General features: G+C 49.0%; 1 protein-coding gene across 2 annotated transcripts in view; it reads right to left on the bottom strand.

Annotated features, from left to right (window-relative positions):
• The window catches only part of KCNQ3 (potassium voltage-gated channel subfamily Q member 3), a 296,001-nt gene that overhangs the window by 269,005 nt on the left and 7,752 nt on the right, over window positions 1–19,244 (bottom strand). The gene's annotated exons all lie outside the window — the stretch shown is intronic.

Genomic DNA, 19,244 nt, shown 5'->3' on the forward strand with positions numbered 1-19,244 from the left:
TGGAGAGGATACAGAGTTTCTCCTTTCGGTTTAAGCCTGTGCCCCTTCTGGCGCTTTCTCACCTGCCTCTGGTGTTGACCCTTCTGCCCTCACCCGGCCACCACCACTATTCCTGGCCGTAAGCTCTGTGTCTGCACATGGCCTGAGAACACTGGGAATTCTGAGGCTGTGTCTTCCTGCCACAGCCGGGCTCATGTGTCTGCCCCAGGTGGAGATCCCAAATAGGCAGAGGTTCAGAAGAACAGGATGGTGCCCTGTACAGGATGTGAGCAAGGCCTCTGCAGGTCAACAGCCCGGGTTTGAACACGGGCAAGTCGTGTCCCATTTCTGTGCCTCTGTTCCCTGATTTGTAAAAATAAAGAAACAGGATAATAAAACTGGCTTCCTAGGGTCCTGCAAAGTGAGAGAGTTAGAATCTAAAGAACACCACGGCTGCACGGTGAGTGTGGCACAAGTGCAAGGTGTTACTGTTACTGATGGCAGACAGACCGCAGAGGGCAAGGGGTCAGCACAGTCACACCACGCCCACCTCCATGCCTGTCCCTTTTATGTAAATGGAGAAGACCGCTCCTGCCTGCAAGGAGTCAAGGAAACACAGAGCTCGCAAGCATTTTGGAAATTACAAAGCAATCTGAAAAACAGTGAGCGTTATTCTTAGACCAGACTGGTTGGTGAGACACTCACTGCAAGGGGCTTTGGGCTTCTGAGTCAGTGTGGACTGGCACCTTCAGGGCGTTTCCAGATCACATGCTCCGCGCTCCATCCCCATCATCTCCCGACGCTCACTCCTTCCCACCCATTTTACAGAATGGAAAACCGAGGCACAGAAACGTGAAAGGATGGGGAAGTGGCAAAGCAGACATTCGGAGTCAAGTCCCCAATGCTCCTAATCGTGGTGTCACGCTGTCACCTTTGTGTCACTGTCCCTTCGTGGTGACGAGGTGGCCTTTCAGAAAGGAAGAGTCAGGCTGCAGGGCCGGAGGGCGAGAGGCAGTCCCCAGCAGAGGTGGAGAGGGAATAGCGGGCCGGGGCAGGGGCAGCTCTCCTGCACGGTGGCCCCTTGCACTCTGTGCCCACTGCCCACTGCAGCACCTCTCCTGGCCCTTGCTGTCTCCCCACCAGACTGAGTCTGCTGCGGACAGAGACTGAGGATCTTCCACTTCCGTTATCCCCTGCACCGAGTGCAGCGCCCAATGCCTCCGAGTGAGCGGGACTGACCCAGTGAGACGAGTTAGCTGGAGCACAAAGATCGTGTGAAGAAGTAGGAAAAAGGCTCCAATATGCAGTGAGGCCATGAGGACCTCTTTCCCAGTCCTCCAAACCAAATGAACTAATTACTGGCGTGCCAGGCATTTCACATACAGAATGCCATTAACACTTCACAACTAGCCCGCTGTACAGAGAAGAGGTTACATTAGTGGCCCAAAGTCATTTGGTTAATAAATGCTTGATTTAATCCCAGGGCTCTGTTTGGGAGGCCAGACCTTGGCTATTTTTCTACATCCCCTCTCTGCTTGCCAATATTCCACAAATTTCCAGGCAAGAAGTCTGTCGTCCGTGGGACCCTGCCCAGTGCTAGGCACAGAGCACTGTGCTCCCTGGACATCGACAGAGTTAAACCATACTTAGTCACCTGCTTCTATTCAAATGTTGGACTCTTTACAGGACAGGGCCCAGGGGACACGAGCCAGGGTACTGTTTCCCTCTCAGAGCAGGAAAAGCACCAGATGACCTCCTGGGACGTGTTTATTCCTAACAGCACTATGGTGGCTTCCCGATCTTCATCTCGGCCTTGATCTGCCTACCTTCAGCTCCTATCAATGCACTGCTTTAACTGTGGCCAATGAGATTAGCGCCCAATTAATAACTAGTTTGGGAGGGGCTGTGTGGAACAGCTTGGCAAACTGCATCAGGCCACACGTTCACTTGAACTAAGGGCGCCCTGCCTAGAAATGGACAGAGCAAAGGGGCTCAACCAAGCTCAGGAGACCCAGGCCCTGGTGTCCTTTGCCACTAGTAAACTGTGTGTCCTTAGGCAAACCCCCCTCCACTCTCTGGGCTCAGGTTCTTCATCCCAAAGGCCTCTTCCAGCTCCAAAATTCTAGAACTCTGGGACACCATTAAAGCCATGCATCTACATGTCAGCAGAAATTCCCAGGGAACACGTAATTACTGGCACTTAACCAACCCATAGTTAACTCCAGCTAATTTCCAGAGGATTTACAGCAACTCTGAAAGCTATTTTTCGAGGAAGCAATGTATATTCAATATTGTCAGTGCAAGAGGCAGGTTCTCTATCTCCAAAGCCATAAATTATCCAGGGTGTCAGGAGGACAAAAATTACCAAGGGCTTGTACAAGCAGGCTGCTTCCCAAACAGAAATCAGGATTTATAGAAAGCTATAAAAAAATGCAGGACATGAATATAAAGCCAGAGGCATGAGAGTGGTGTGTGTGGGAGAATGTGTGTATGTGTGTGTGTGCGTGGCCTCAAGAAATCAAAGCAGAACAGCCCAGTGGAAGTTTCAATGCCTCTAATGACGATGAACTTGACTTTTGTCTGATGCCATTCCACCAGCGCTTCCCGAACCCCTCCTAGGAGCAGGTGCCCTGCTGGAGGGAACCAGGCTGAGTCCCATGGGACCTGACCCTGAACATGCTCATATGTGTGGTGCTCACTCTCCCCTGTATGACGCTGAGTCATCTAGGAACCCATCGCATGCCTCGCTCCTCCATAAAGTGAGAACCCCAAAGGTTATGTCACGGAGCCATGTATGCAAGAAAAAGGTTTCTAAAAATCAGTGATAATCTGGTTGTAAGTAACTCTAATACAGAACACAATGGGCAGAAAAGGTCATCATGAAGGTACCCCCCAAAATATATACAGGATGCTAGAAGTTTCTAAGAAGAAGTCCTGTAAGAAAGCAGAAGAGAGCAGAGAGAAGGTGAAGAGTTGCCTCTGGGTGTAGGAGGAAGGACCCCACGGTGCTGGGTGAGGCACAAGGAAGGGAAGGTGACAGGGCAGTGAGAACAGAGGAGAGGGACGCATCTGAGACTAAAGCAGCAGAGGAAGCAGAACAGAGGGAGAAGAGAGAAGAGGAAAAGAGACTATAAACCATAAGGAGTCGAGACAGAACGGGAAATCAATAAAAATGCCTAAAGCTGATTCATCAAGAGACAGCCCAAAGATTTAGAGATTTAGGGGGGGGGGGGGGGGGTAGCACCAGGAGGTCTGAGAACAGAGGAAGGAGAAGGGGTTGCCTCTTGGAGGGGAATGGGAGGCGCGAGGATGGCGCTGGCCTGGGGCTTTTCAGCACTGGGGTTTGAACTGCATGCCTGTATTCTTTGGACAAAATTAAAAGTAACTGAGAACCTTTTAAAGGGATGGGAAAGGAAGTTAACGCTGAGTAAGTACTCCATGCCCTCAGCAACTTATAAAGGGGATCTCCTTCCCTGTCCCCATAGCCCCGCAGGGTAATCCGACCCTCTTTGTATTTTCCATTTAATTTCACCTACTCCGGGGCCTTTGCTGTGAGGATTAAGAGTTAAGGCAGGTAGAGCATCTGGAAAAGGGCCCCATGAGCTGTAAATGAAATCCGGTGAGAAGCAGCTGTGAGATCCATTGCACAGACACTGACGAGCTTTCCTCCCTCTTCTAGGAACTGCTCTGTCCCCCACTTTGCCGTAGCTGTCAGGGTCTCTCATGACCCTTACCCCCAAGGACGCAGGTTGGGAAAGGGCATCCAGCAGTGGGCACCCTGAGTCCCTAACTTGAGAACCAAAGAAGCGAGGTCATGCCCTCTCCAGGGACAGAGAGAGGGAGAGCTCAGACACTGTGGGTGACCAAGGTCCCCACACGGGGGGAGGGAGGAGTCTGCCAAGAAGCAGAGATGAGATTTCCTGTCTGGCCAGTCCTACAGCCCCTGGCTCCAAGTGTTCTTGGCCCCAGGTAAACCCCAGTCTGGATCCTGTTCCTAATCTCCCTCGGGGTCCATGAGCCAACAAGCTCTCCAGGACTCCTCAGCTGGTTCTGGCTGGGCTCCCTTCACTGGCCTGCAAAAGCATCAAAAGGCAGTGTGTATATCTCTCCAGGGGCTTTCCAAGAACAGGTGCTGAGGCGTGGGGTTCCTGGTGTACAAGGGGGAAAGATGAAAAAAAATGCACAGGGCATCCAGGGACTCTGCATTTGGGACACTTCTGTTTCATAGCCGAGGAGAAACTCAGCAAAAGCAATCTCTGGTCACAGCTACCCAACGAGTCTTTGCATTTCCATCTTTGCAACCCACGATCTGTGCCATTTGGAAATCGTGGTCTAAAAATATCTCCCAAACTTCCAAGTATGTTGGCATGAGCTGGTGGACTCAAATTTTTAATCCATTTGCAAATGTTTTTACACAGATCTTCTCCCCCCTCCAATTCTATTTCTTGCTGAATCACTTCCATCACTCAGTTTGACATTTATTGTGAGCAGGAAGGAAATCGTCTTGCACACAAATGTCAGCCCTGGCCCTGACGATTCCTGAAGGCTGCAGAGAGAGAGTGAGAGAAGGAAGGGCCCCCACTGGTGGGAGAATGAAGTGTGCTGCCGCTGATACCGTGTGGAGAGCACAGGCCTCGGCATGGGCTACTCTTCTTGGCTGCATCTGGCTGTGTGACCGGGAGCAAGATACTGGACCTCTCTCAGCATGTTCTCTTAATGACAAGGTGGGGACAATGCAATTCAGCTTAGCGGAGCTGGGGCACAGATCCGATGGGTTAGACTACCACGTGTCCCTCCTCGGCCAAGACAGGAGCTTAACAAAATGGCCCCGCTCTGGATTGCAGCCGCCATCTTGGAACAACTAACTACCACAGGTATGCCTCCGTCACCTCTTCTCCACCCAGCAACCAAGTCATTCTTACAAAACATAAACCTGATCATGCCACACCCTGCTGGGAACCCAGAGGTCTTAGGGTCGGACTACAATGCTCACTGTCTACACAGCCATGTCCGATTCCCCACTGTCACCTCGCCCAGGCTTCCCCACCTGCCGGCCCTCCAGCTTCCAAGCAGGGTGTTTGCACTCAGCCTCACGTGGTCTGGTCTCCAACCACTGGGCTCCGAGGGGCTGACTTCACACTGCCTCCCACAGGCAAAGACCAGGGAGTCCAGGCAGCACAGGTGAGGAGGAAGGAGAAGCCTGCATGCTTCCTCCTCCTGGAGGAGCCTCACCACTCCTGGCTCCGTCCCCATTCCTAGGCTCCTCCCTTTGCTCTCTGCCTCTCTGAGGGTGAGGGACCGGGGAGGGGAGTGGGAGGAAAGAAGGAAAGCAGGTTCAAAGGGTGGAAGAAAGAGTTGCTTTGGAAAGTCTTTTCAGAGAGGGATGGAATTAAACCCTCCAGAAATAATCCAGCTGACACCCTTTGTTTTGGGCCTTCCAGAGCTTCTCCTCAGCTCTCAAGATGAGGCTTAAGCGTCAAATCCTTTGGTAAAACCTCCTTGATGCACCCCCCCCCAACACACCAGGCAGACTCTCCTGTGTGCCCACCGGGCCAGGGACACCCCACCTTCTACATGTGAAGGTCCCCACAGCTCCAACACCTGGGAAAGGGAATCAGCCGGTGCTCGACCAATGCTGGGTGAATTAGTTAATGAGGGAGAAGGCCACGGCCATATCCAGAGCTCAGGGAAGAATAAGACTCAGTCATGAATAAACAAACACAGGCAAAGATCTGACAAAAGGAGTCTCTTGGCACAGGGATCCGACTCTGGAGCCGTGAGGAACACGACTTGGCTGAGAGTCATGGCAGACGTCTGAAGTGGTAATTGTTGAAAATATGTAACCCATGCCATTTTCTCCAATGATTCGATGAGATGAGCTCTGATGTCCCCAAGCCCACACGTAGGCCAGGTACAGCTGTCCGGCCGGCCTGGAGCATCATGGGGCTCAACTGGGGCAGGAAAACGAATCAGGGAACATTTTCAAATAAAGTTCATTTTACTTAGAACGAACCATCCCAGAACCAAAACCACGGGGTCCAAACACCCACTCCTGGACCTCGTTTCTCATGCCACAGCCCAGTGCAGTTTTCTTTGTAATTGTGGAAAAGTCAAATCTACCAATTTGACCACCGTTAAGCGTACGATTCGGTGGCATCCGCATTGTTATGGAACCACCACCATCATCCATCTGCAGAATGTTTGCACCCTCCCAAAATGGAACTTCTGCCCCCATTAAACAGTAAGTCTCCCTTCCCCACTCCCCCAGCTCCTGGCAAGCACCATTCTACTTTCTGTCTCCATGATTTTGACTATTCTGGGCGCCTCATGTAAGTGGAATCACACAATATTGGTGCTTTTGTGTCCAGCTTATTTCATTTGGCATGACGTCCTCAGGTCCATTCAGGTTATGTAGCAGGTGTCAGAATTTTCTTCTTTTTTAAGACTGAATAATATTCCACCTCCACTGGAACCTACAAGCAAAGATGAGTCACTCCCTTCCTTCCACGACAGCCATCCCTCTGCAGTCAAGCCTCACTGGTACCAAGTTATTGGGCTCCTCGGTAGGTGATCCTGCTGGTGCTCCCACCGACCGCTCGTTGAGCTGGTTTGTGAAACTCCAGAAAGTTAGTCCTCACCCACCACATAGGACTTGGGATGTCTGAAAGTGAGGCTCACTTCCCTCCTCCCCTCCTTCCTCCAAGCTAGAAATATTTCCATCTACCAAGCAAGGCAGGGGGTTTAGGTCATCCTCCGACCATCCCGCTCAACCCCCTTCTAGACACATTCTAGTGAGTCTATCTGGGCCACTCCATCAGTCCACAAACACATGTTAGGACAGGCTGGGCCCAAGCTGGGAACGGGGGCACCCCGGTGAACTTGCGGAGCTCGAAATGTAGCAGAGGGAGACAAACCAGTAAATAAATGCACACCCTAGAGCTTATGGACATTACAGCTGAGGACGGGGTGCTCCGAAGGATATAAATCCGGTGAGGGCTGACGTGGAAGGGGCTGATCAGAGAGGCCCCACCTGGAGACTGAAGAAGCCATCTGACACCAGCTGAGGCCCTTCCCGAGGGGAGGGAGGACCTGGTGTGCCCTGGGGAGGGCCGTCGTTAGCGGGACCTGGGAGCAGCCTGGCTGAGGCAGTGAGGGGGTGAGGGCCAGATCCCTCGGGCCTGTGAGCCTCTGCAGCAAGGAGAGCGGGTTTTGTGCCAGGGCCCTGAGGTGCCGCCGATGGGCTCTGAGCTAATGAGGCACATGATCTAATTCACATCAGAAGAGGACCACCTTGGCTTTCGGGTGGGCAGGGGAAGGAGAGGGGCAAGAGTGGAGGCCAGAAGAGAAGTTGGGAGGTTACAGGGTTGAGACAAAGGATGCCGGGCTGCAGTCATCCGTTCTCATACACGCTGGGGCTCCTTGAGGCCAGCGAGCATGGTGCATCATCTGTACCTTCAGCTCTTCTTACCACAGAGCCTGGGGCTCCATGCCAGGGGCTGCACCCCTTAGGCTCATGGAGCCCCCAGGCCCCAGGCTCAGAGGCCAGTCAGCTCCTTCCTGGTTCCCCTCCAACCCACTAACCCCTTCCCTTCCACAAGGCTGGTCCCTAACCGAGCAGTCCCCATTGGTCTGTCATCTCTGAACACGGACAACCACTGACTCAAACCTGACTAGAATCCACATGCAAGACACTCTGGCTGAATCCTGCTAATTTGGCCGGGATGGATACGAGAAACTGGCAAGAGAGCTGACCCGGCCCGACCAGAGCACAGAACCTTCTCCACAGGCTGCCAAGCTCCCGGTGTGTGCATGGAATCCCCACGGAAGTCAGCCGCGTTCAGCTTTCCAACCTCAGCTTTCAATGCCCGCATTCGGATCTGGGTTTTGTTTGGAACTCTGCTTAGACACTGCACGGCCAAGGGGATTAGTCAACAGTGTTTGTTCAACATGGACCCTGTGCCCAGCGTCACTGCCAATGAAAAGAAAATGTATCATGCATGGCTCTTGCCTGTGACAGAGCCACGATCTAGTTGGGATACTCACAGCAAACCCTGCCAAGGCAGAGCTTAATGCAGGATGGATGGGGCACCAGGTCTGCTGGAGCCCAGGGCGAAAGGCCAGGGAGGGACTGGGAGGGAAAGCATGGGCTTGTCTTCAGGCCCACCCCAAGTCCCCGTCCAGCTCCACAGCCAACCCACTGTAGGCCCCTGGGCAGGTCACCACACCTCTCTGTGCCTTCACTTCCTCATGTGCACATGGGGTCATGGTGAGATTAAAATCATGAGTGATGTGCCCAGATCCAGATGCTGTATGACTAACAGCAATTTCCCTTGACAATGCTTACCATGTGTCAGTCCTGTTCCAAGCGCTGTACATGTTAACTCATTTTATTCTGTCAACACTCTAGGAAGGAACATGAGGACCCCCACTCTGCAGACGAGACCAAGAAGCATGAAGGAATTGCCCAAAGTTGCCTAGCTAGCAAGCGGTCACTTTAGTGCCCAGTACATGCACGATTCTTCTTCCTCCTCCCTGCCATGGAGCAGTGCATGGAATGGACTTGAGATACCACAGAAACACAAAAAGGACCTGGAACAGGGTAAAGTGTTAATGTGGCTTCCCAGGCATCATTCACAACCGCCAAAATGTGGGAGCAACAAAGTGTCCGCCAACAGATAACGGACACACCATGTGTGGTCTCTCCAAACGATAGAGTATTACCCAACCTTAAAAAGGAAGGGAACTAGGGCACCTGGGTGGTTCAGTTGGTTAAGTGACTGCCTTTGGCTCAGGTCATGATCTGGAGATCTTGGGATTGAGCCCCACATTGGACTCCCTGCTCAGCGGGAAGTCTGCTTCTCCCACTTCCTCTCTCCCCACACTCGTGCACTCATTCTCTATCTTAAATAAATAAATAAATACATACATAAATAAATAAATAAGATTAAAAAAAAAGAAAGGGAATTCTGACACACGCTACAAAATGGACGAACCCTGAGGACAGCGTGCTACATGAACTAAGCCAGTGACCAAAGGACAAATACTGTATGACTCCATTCCATGAGGGACCCAGAGCAGTCAAATCCGCAGGATGGAGGGTTAGGGTTTAATGGTGCTAGAGACTGAATGCTCGTGTCCTCCCCAAGTTGAATGTGATGGTATTAGGAGGTGCATTGGGAGGTCGTGAGGGTGGAAGTGACCCCAGCGAGCTCCCTTGCCCTCCCGCCACGTGAGCACACAGCTAGAAGCTGGCCGGCTGTGAACCAGGAAGAGGGCTCTCACCAGACATCAAATCTGCCAGCACCTTGATCTCCAACTTCCCAGACCCCAGCACCATGAGAAATAAACGCTTGTTGTTGAATCTACCCGGCTGATGGTATCTCTGTTTCAGCAGCCTGAATGGACTGACACCAATGAGCACGGTGTTTCGGTTCTGGAAGATGGAAAACGTCTCTGGAGGGTGGCGAAGAATGCATAGAATGTAGTGCCTCCAAACTGTACTCTTATGGCTGAAGTGGCAAATTTTACAATACAAATATTTTACCATTTAAAAAATTAACGTGGCAGAAGAAGGCAGCCCTTCCCCCACTTTGGTGGCCCGCCATGACTCCCCGTACCCTTATTTGGCTCTATTTCTTTCTCCAGCTGGTGTTTTTTGAGGACCTACTCTGTTTACGGTTAGAATCCTGGAGGTCTCGACGAACCTTCATCATCCTAACAGCAGATACATACAGCCCCGGATTCTTCTGCCTGGTTTACCTTTATGAAGTCGTAGAATCCTCACAACCACCCTTTGAGGCGGGTACCCTTCCACCCCCCGTTACAGGTGACGAAACTGAGATGCACAGAAGCGAAGTGTTCTTTGCGTGGGGTTATGCAGCCAGGACTCGGACCCCTGCAGCCTAGCTCAGACTCTGTTCCAGCACATCTGTCTCACCGGAAACAGAAGCCCCATTCTCATCCACGCACCACCTCCCCATCCAGCCAGAGCACCCAGGCTTCTGGACTAGTGAGCGCCCCCTCTTGGGGAGGATCTGTGCTTGATGATATCCCAGTCACAAGTGCACGGCCCTGCTATTTCCAATGTCAGCATTTCCCCGTGCTTGTTTTTTTCCAGATGGAAGCAACAAGGTCCCCAGCTTAATTTGTTTCATGCAGGGACACTAATTAATATTCCAAAAGCTGAGGCTGAGGAATTGAGGGGTGTGTGTGTGTGTGTGTGTGTGTGTGTGTGTGTGTGTTTGTGTGTGTGTGTGTAAACACGCATGCGCGCTTGTGCAGCATGTGGTTCGTACTTGGGTAACTTTCATTTTCCCCAACTTCTGAAATGATGTATGTGGGTGTCTTACCTGAGCCAAACCGCTGCGGCTCAAAAGGCAGCTCAGGCTTTCTTTAAGTCATAAAAACACTGTACTGACCCCACGAGTGTAATCAATTCTCCAGCCTCCTACATATATTTTTGCTTGGACTCACTGCCGACAGTATGATCGCTGGGCCTCTGAGGCCAGAGACATTAGCCACAGAGTGACGGCCTCCGGAGGCTGGTGGGCCTCAGCCAAGGGTGCCACCGCCCCCATCAGAACCTCGGGAAAAGCCTGGGAGTGGTTTGGTTTATCACAACTCGGGGTTCTTATGGCATTTTTTAGGCAGTGCCCAGGATGCTGAAAACCCTACAAAATGGGAGACATTGCTGCCCAGCGAGGAAGAATGCTAACAGCATCTCCCACTGAGAAACACTAAAAAGTATCCAACGACCTAATTTTTCAGGGAAGAAGGAAAGGCACGGAGACACGAGTTTCTTGTCCAGAACTGCACAGCAATTACAGACTTAAAAAAGGCCTGACCCCTCCAAGCACATCTGTTTTATCCCCTCACTGCCCCGCCACCTCCCGCCCCGTCCAGAGTGCCCTGCTGCAGCCCCTGGGAGAGAGTCACACCTGACTCCCCTGCTGCATTTCTCACTCCCAAGGCTTCAACAAAGTTACTCCTTCTGCCTTCAGCCCTAACCCTGACCCTGACGCCACTGCATCCTTCTATGCCTAGATCATAGGTTGCCGCCTCCAGGAAGCCTGCCAGAGTCCTATCCCGGAACCAACCCACAGCAGTCGGCCTTGATTTTGACCTCCACCCTGTTTGCCAATCTGCCTCTACAGGAGTCATTTGTCACCACTGCCACCAACAGTACGGAGGCAACTGCCGTACAGCCATGAAGCCGTCCTGTGGTCAGTGGACAGACGGGCAGGTCATACTTTCCCATCTTACCGATGAAAAATTTGAGGCTCGGGAAAGTTGCACAATTTACTGGAGGTCACACAGATGGCAAAATAAAGATTTGCTCACATGTGAAGGCAGAGCCCACATCACAGCTGTGAGGCCTCGCTGTGTGGTCATGTGCATGGCCCCCTTCCGTCTGGACAGTGAGGTCTTTAAAGGCAGGAGCTGTGTCAGGTCCATCCACCCTTCCCTTATGGCAAACCCTCTGGAAATAATGTCAAAGAGCCCAGAACAAGAGCCCTGCTATCCTATCTCCTGTGCCACGGCCCCTTCGTTCCATGAGGCCACCTCTGGCCTGACGTGACCTCCCTCCAGGTACAAGGAGAGTCAGGGGCAGGGCCACACAGTGAGACGTCCCCTGAGGTTTTCTGCTCCCCACCCCAGCCCCAACAACCAACTATAGTTAAATACAGTAGCTTCAATCAGTCGAACTGATTACCATCCAGTCATTTCTTTCTGGCTCAGCAGTTTGCTTGGATATTGCAACAGGCAAGGCCCACCAGGGCTTCCAGAACCATGTCCTACACCCTCAACCACTCTGGGTAGGAAAGGCAGTTGTGGGCACCCCAGAATCTGACGGCCACTCGAGCAGGGCCTGAGGACTGACACGGCAGGGAGAGAAGACCCTGGTGAAGTTGGTCATCACTCCCAGCCTCTAATATGGGCTCCTAGTGACAACAGCATGGTGGACATGCTGGTGTCTACCCAGAAGCCACTCCTCCACCCTCTCCTCCTAATAGAACCCCATTCTGTCTGGCTGGCTATGTGCCAGACCCTCAGGAGTGAATCAGAACCATTCATGGTAGCCATTTATGGTAGTTCCCTCGGCCTTCACCTCAATGGTCCATGGAAGGGGAGCAGGCGACCCAGTTCTGGTTCATGATACAGAAGGGAAAACACGCTGTCCCTCCTACGGTGCCCAAGGAATCGGTCAGAAGCAGCCTGGCTCTGGTGGATCTAACCAGATGATGGTACACAGGATGGACCTGAACATCATCTCTTAGGGTGATCATGATTTCATAGACGTCAGTGAATAAAATGGGGCAGAGTAAAGAGTAATGGCGAAAGCCAGACAAGACTCGAAACTGCATGATGTGGCTCCAAATTTCAAGTCTTAACTGTGAGATGTAGAAGACATGACTGCACCTGTCAAGGCTGAGCTTCCGTGTCTACATCCCAGGTCAGAGGACTCATGTGCATGCAATGCCTCACTTCAGAGTCCTCCAATTACATTCTTTAAAACGGACTTTATTTTTTAGAGCAGTTTTCGATTTACAGAAACACGGAGACTATGGTACAGACAGTTCCCATATAACACATGGTCAATTTCCCTATTACCAACATCTTAGACTAGTATGGTGCGTTTTTTACAACTGATGGGCCAATGCTGATGGATTCTTATTAAGTAAAGTTGGTACCTTATTCCGATTTCCTTAGTTTTTACCTGATGTCCTTTTCCCGTTCCAGAATCACATTCCAGCGTGCTACATTTCATTTAGTTGCCACATTTGCACAGGCTCCTCCCAGCTGTGATGGTCTCTCCATCTTCCCTTATTCTAGATGACCTTGACAGTTTTGAGGAGCACTGCCCAAGTATTGCATAACTAGGCAGGTGTCTTTCTCAGCAACCCTGCTTCCTCAGGAAACCTGAGTCAGGCCGTAGAGTCCCTTTCTCCACACCACCCCCCGCCTCCACCTCTTTCCCGCCCCCCGCTAATGTCAGTTCCTTCCTTGTACCACATTAGTCACACATTCTTCTAGAACATCATCCTATTCAGGGCCACAACTTCAAGGTGGAAATAACAAGAGTGACCTCAATGTTACTTTTATTCGCGGACATTTTTATCCTAGCAGGACTTCAAAAGAACAGCCATTTGTCAGACACTGAGCATGAGCCCAAACCAGGTTTTGGACCGTATTACAACCATTTCACTGAATCTTTACACCAACTATGTGCATAAGCATGGTCCATGTTATTAAGAAGGAAACAAGTCTGGGCTTCTTAAGCCATTCGCTCAAGGTTACTCAGCTGAACAACGGCACAGCCAGGATTCAAAGTCACTCTTACTGATACCTGTTTCTGCTTCTGTCACTTAAACGGCACACCTCTTGGGGCTGGCACTGTGTCCACTGACCCAACCCTGGGCATCTGATGTACCAGGTACTGCATGAGACTTTGGGCTGCAGAGAATGGATGTTGGCACATAGCAAATGTACAACTACAAAGCCAGCCTCCAACCTTTCTAAATAACCCAGTGCAAGGTTCATCCAGCTGTTGGTTTTATGGTCCCAGTGTCTCTTGCCTCAATTTCAGCCCCTTTCCTTCAGGGTGAGAATAAATCAGACTTTTGAGTTCACAGTCATGGTCATGGTCACACATGGGAAAATGAAGGAAGCAACGGTCTTTAACCCTGTATATATGTTGAAATCTACTTCTTGTTGATGGACATCTTCCCTGATCCATGTTGACAACTTTTCCTGAGTCCCAAGTAGACTCGGTAAATGTATACACTAGAGTGGGTATCGCACCCCTATACAATTAGTTATTACTTACCCAATCATGAGCCTGTCGAGGGCAAAAAGTGACTTATCCATCCCTGCCTCCCCTAGTGCCAGCCCAAGGCCTGGCATCTGCGAGGCCTGAAATCAACGTCTGCTGAACAATCAGGCAGAATTCTTTGAGTTCCATCAGCAGATACTTGGGGGCATGGATATTACACCTAAAGGATTAAGATTTTTCCCATAAAATTTCTTCCCAGCCACATAAGGTGCTAAAATCATGGCACAAAAAAGGGAGTTCAAGAAGAAATCTCAACATTCCCTCTATCATTCCAGAATCCTGAAGTGTGACTGTTAATTACCTCCCCAGAAAACCAGAATGGAGGCAAAGGGTGAAAGTCACGGGGACCACACTTTACAACCATGATCCTTCCATTTTCTCAGCAAAAGATGTGTTTGTAAGAGCAACTGGAATATCTATTTTCATCTTGTTTTGAAAATGCTAATGTTTCTCACATTATAAATTAGTAAGATTCTTCATTCTTTGAAAGTATTGAAAAAAGCACTCAGAATCATAGTGTCAGCAGGACTGAAGGTCTCTGGGCTTATTTTAAGCAACTCTCCTGTTCTATTTTGTGCAAATTCCTAATATGTGAACACACAATAATCTCAACAGGAGACAGCTCCTTCCCCCAAAGGGTATCACAGACAATGGTTTCATGGTGTCAGGTTTGAGAATTCTGGCACACAGTGGAGCTCAGAAATGTTAGCTATCGCTAGAAACCAGGCACTGAACTGACGTATTTACACGTACTTTTATTTCAGATTTTTTTTTTCTTGAATGACTGTCCTAAATGAAAAATTAATGAGGGGGAAAAACACTACAGAATTACCATGACCCTCAGGCCACAAAGACTTCCTTTACTTAAGAACCACTGAGAAGACATAGAAACACTTGTGAACTCATGTCACGATATTTCCTTCACTTAAATGAAGGGAGTAGCGGTCACGGCCAGTCCCCTCCCATTCTGCTCCAGAACCCACTGGCAGCACCTGCCAAACGTGGCCTTTGACAAATACCTTTGGCAAACAGCCCAAATTTCCGTCGAAGGGATTTCTCTGAGACGTAATATCGTGCAGCAGCCCTGAGCCAGGGATGGATAGAGTTTGAGGGTAATTGTGCATCTTTCCACACTGCGGTCCAGGGTCCCCCAGGGCTGAGCTCTAAGGGCCCCCATGGTAACCTGCTTGAAAATGCATCCTCCAGCCACTTTCTCCTTTCTGTCGGATTTCCCTGCCTTTCCCGTTTTACTTATTTCTCTCTCTCTCTCTCTTTTTTTTTTTTTTTTTTTTTGGAATCACCTCCTAACTTGTGCATTCTCAATAGGAATGGTATCATCTTCAAGGGGGGAAGAATCAGTTCTTGGGGGGAATGGGGCTGGGTGAAAAATATCTAACTCTGTTTATATATCAAGCTCAGATATACATACAGTCTACAAAGAAATATGCAATATGCCTGTGGCATTAAAATATCATGGTGGGGGCAATTAGGGGAAACATATCTTAAAAACTCCTCAAAGAGGAGATAGTGAAAACAAGATGGGATAATCCTGTGTTAAATAAACCATTTGCCCTGAGCTCTTTGGCTCAGAGAGCAACTAGAGGAACACAGGCTAAGATCCAATGCTAGCACTCTGCTGAGCACTTGCGCGAATTACTTCATTTAATCCATTCAACAACCTATAAGGCAGGGAGTATTAGGTCCATTTAACTGATTAAAAGTAAAATGACTTGTTGAAGGCTACAGAGCCAGAGCCTAAGCCTCAGGGTTAGAACTCTGGGATCCTGGGGGCTGGGCTCTCAGCCACACGTTAGGAGAACCATCTCGAGTGTTAAGCCCAACATGGCACAGGGAAGCAACTCTACAAATGTCAGTTCCTCTTGTTAATGAAAATAAATCAAGTTTCCATGAATGGACCAAACGGTGGTGCTGTCCCATATGTGACACTATAAACAACCCAAACGGATAAAAACATTAGTTACAAGATGCTGGTTTTGAATGCCCCAACTCAGTGCTGACCTCAATGGAAAGAGACGACTTGATATGACTCTTGGCAGAGGACTAAAGGGTGGGGGGTGTGGGGGTGGAGAAAGGTGGTCTGGGTATTGGGAATTTTAGCAGAAGAGAAATCCTCCTTGGCAAGAGGCCACCTGGAACCTAGGTATGGACTCCAGATCAGCCTGCCCCTGGCTTTCCTCTTTCTTCTGTTCATTTGATCTGGACCCTAAGCCAGTGTAACCCAGAAGAACTCAGCTGTAGCAAAACTTCTCCATTGGTACACAGCTGTTGGAGCATCATGAGCAGAAGCCGACGTGGCTGCATGGAACCCAGCCTTGGAAGAAGACCCGAGTTCAGGTCCTTCCTTTGTCATCAGCATGACTATAGGCAAGTTTTTAAGGGCTCTGGACCTCAGTTTCATCTTCTCTACAGTTCCTTCCAGCTCTGAAGTCCTCTGAGGTCTATAATCGGCCAAGTGCCTCTCTCGGGGCTGGGTCCATAAATCCCATAAACTGCTGTTACGTAATTACTGCTGATCAGCTTGATTAGACTTGCTGATTACAAAGGCCTTCTGGTTCCATTTTCTGGACCGACATCACCAGGTGGAGAAGCATCCATGACTGATATATGTGGGGTGAGATAAAGCAAAAGCTGGTATGCTAAGAAAGGGTAAGAGTAGGGAGATAAACGGTGTGATAGTGCTAAGTGATTTTCCATTAGTACAGATGGCCCGTACTGGATGAACACATTCCCCTAGTGCAGTATGTTGGATAATATTTCACCCCATCCCTTCAAAAAGACACCCATAATGGCAGAAATGGGCTTGAACTGCTAACGCAAGTTTACAAAGAATCTAAGGATCAATGGCAAAGAAACTCTGTCAGGCTGCCCACTCCTTAAGAAAGCCAGATGTGGCAAAAAAAAAAAAAAGAAGGGATTTGCTCTAAGAATTACTGTTACTCACATGTATAAAGCAGGAATACTACTGATGTTGCCCAGGAGGGATATAATAAACTATGAAATGATGTAAAAACATTGGTTATAATTGATATGTTGGGCTTATATGTCCCAACTCAACTGTTACAGTCTTAGAGGGTCCAGACAGTTTTACGCGTCTCTGGAAGGAGGGAGGGTGGAAGAGAGGAAAAGGAGATCCTAGCCCAGGTCTTCCCACTACAGGAGGAACCCAAGCACAGCCAGGGCACGGCATGTTCCGTGAGCCAACTGCTACACACACACTTTGATTCTTCATAAACTACAAGCAAGAAGCAATCTTATTCCTGAATTTTAACCTAGTTTGTTCTCCCAAGAGCACATTTCAAACAAACTCCTCTATTCCTCTGTAGCAGAATGAAAAGTCCCATCCAACAAGACCACAGTTCGGAAGGCACTGTATCTGCATCCTCTGACACCTGCAAAACCAGAGGTGGCCCGAGACCTCAGTATTGACATCACCTTGTCACCTGCAAACCCCTTCCTCGTCAGCGTCCCCAAAGGTGAGCACCTTCCATCCCTGTGGATGTGCGTGCTGAGTTAGATTACTGATGGGTTCCTGGTATCAGGTAATGCATAACAGACAGCGATGTGGCAAATGTGTGCGTGGGGCAGATGCTCAGACCCAGACAGAGAGGTCCCAACCATGGACTCATCTGATCCTTCTAGAGTCTTAGAGAAATGTCACCACCATAGTTCCCAAAGCATTCCCTCACACATTTTCTCCCGGGATTCTTACATCAATCCCATGCAGAAGGCATCTGCAGACGGTGGGACTAGTGAGGTGCCCGAACCACATGGTTAACGCAGTTCTGCTAACAGCTCACCCAGTGCACTTCTGACAAACCCACAGCTGCCTTGGGCCACCCCAGACCAGAGCCACATGGCACCGTGTCTACAAAGGGTTTTTAATCAATCCACACCGGAAGACATTTCCCCTGCTTCTTTTTACATTGCTCAATTTTAAAGAGATGTAACAAATTCTCTTTTCATTCTGTCAAAACTTCAAGACTCAGACAAAAAAAGAGAGAGCAGGACATTGATTCTTTGGAAAAATACCAGAGGATCCCCGTTGACCTATGAAACTTTCAAACATAGATGGAATTATTTTTCATGAATAATTCAAAAACTTGAAAGGGGGAGCTTCCTAATAATGCAAGAATAATAATGGAGTATCCATTCTCGTAAATCTCCTTTGGAGGAATCTCCTTAACACAACACAGGAGGCTCAACAGTGCATGCCCTTTCTGCCTACCTGGTTCCTCGTTTGCATACCATTACTGCATTTGCTAGACTACTCAAATTTAGTTGTTTCAAGTGTCTCTCTCCATAGGAGAATTACGGCTCATCTGCCTTAACAGCTTGGCACAAAGCTTGGCACCTGACTCAGCGTGTGAAGCTTTGACATGAATGACATTGGCCCATTAAACTATACTTCTGTACTGTCTGTTGGCCATTACCTGGACAAAAGCCCAAGGTGGAGAGGAACCTCAGGTACGTTCTATACAGAATCCATGAACCAAAAAAGCCTGTCCAGCTCAGCCAATGGTTCTCAGGCCTGGCTTCATATTGGACTCACTAAAGGACCATGTCTGGACCCCCACACACCAACGGCATCAATTTCTCAGGTGGGGCCTGTCATCTGTTTTCATAAATGTGCTCTGCGCTGTTTGTGTGCATTGAGTCTTTTTTTTTAAAAATACTTTTAACTTTTTTGACCTTTTTTTAAATTGAAGGTTAAGAGTACTATAATACCCATATACATTCTCTTCACTGTGATCTTCCGACTGTTAATATTTTGCCACAAGTGCCTCCTTCTCTCTCTTCCTGTGGCTATGTACTATATGCACATATACATGCTTGCATGGTCTGAATGTGTGCCCAACACCGGAAAGTAAGTTGTAGGTATCATGACACTTGACCACTAAAGATTACACCATGTGGCTCGTAAAAAGTAGAACATCCGCCTACATAGCCACAGTGCAATGGCCACACTCAAGAAATTAAATTTTGACATAATAATGTTATCTCATATGGAGTCCATGTTCAAATTTTCTCAACTTTCCCTATAATAATATCCTTTATTGTTATTTATTTTTTTCAATCTGGGATCCAATCAAGAATCATTAAAGTCACTTGTGTTTTTTCCAGCTTTACTGAGATATAACTGACATATAACACCATGTAAGTTTAAGATGTACCATGTCATGATTTGATAAGCACATATGTAATGAAATCACTACCACATAAGGTTCATAAACATATCCAGCACCTCACACAGTTACCTCTGTGCGTGTATGTGTGTGTGATGAGAACTTTTAAGATCTACTCTCTGAGCAACTCTCAAATATACAATATAGTATTCTTGACTATAGTCCCCATGCTATGCAGTAGATCCCCAGAACGTATTCATCTTATAACTCGAAGTTTGTACCTTTAG

The sequence above is a fragment of the Callorhinus ursinus genome, unplaced genomic scaffold (assembly GCF_003265705.2).
Source record: "Callorhinus ursinus isolate GAN/ISIS: 27379988/994484 unplaced genomic scaffold, GSC_fseal_2.0 scaffold5, whole genome shotgun sequence".
NCBI classification, from domain to species: Eukaryota; Metazoa; Chordata; class Mammalia; order Carnivora; family Otariidae; genus Callorhinus; species Callorhinus ursinus.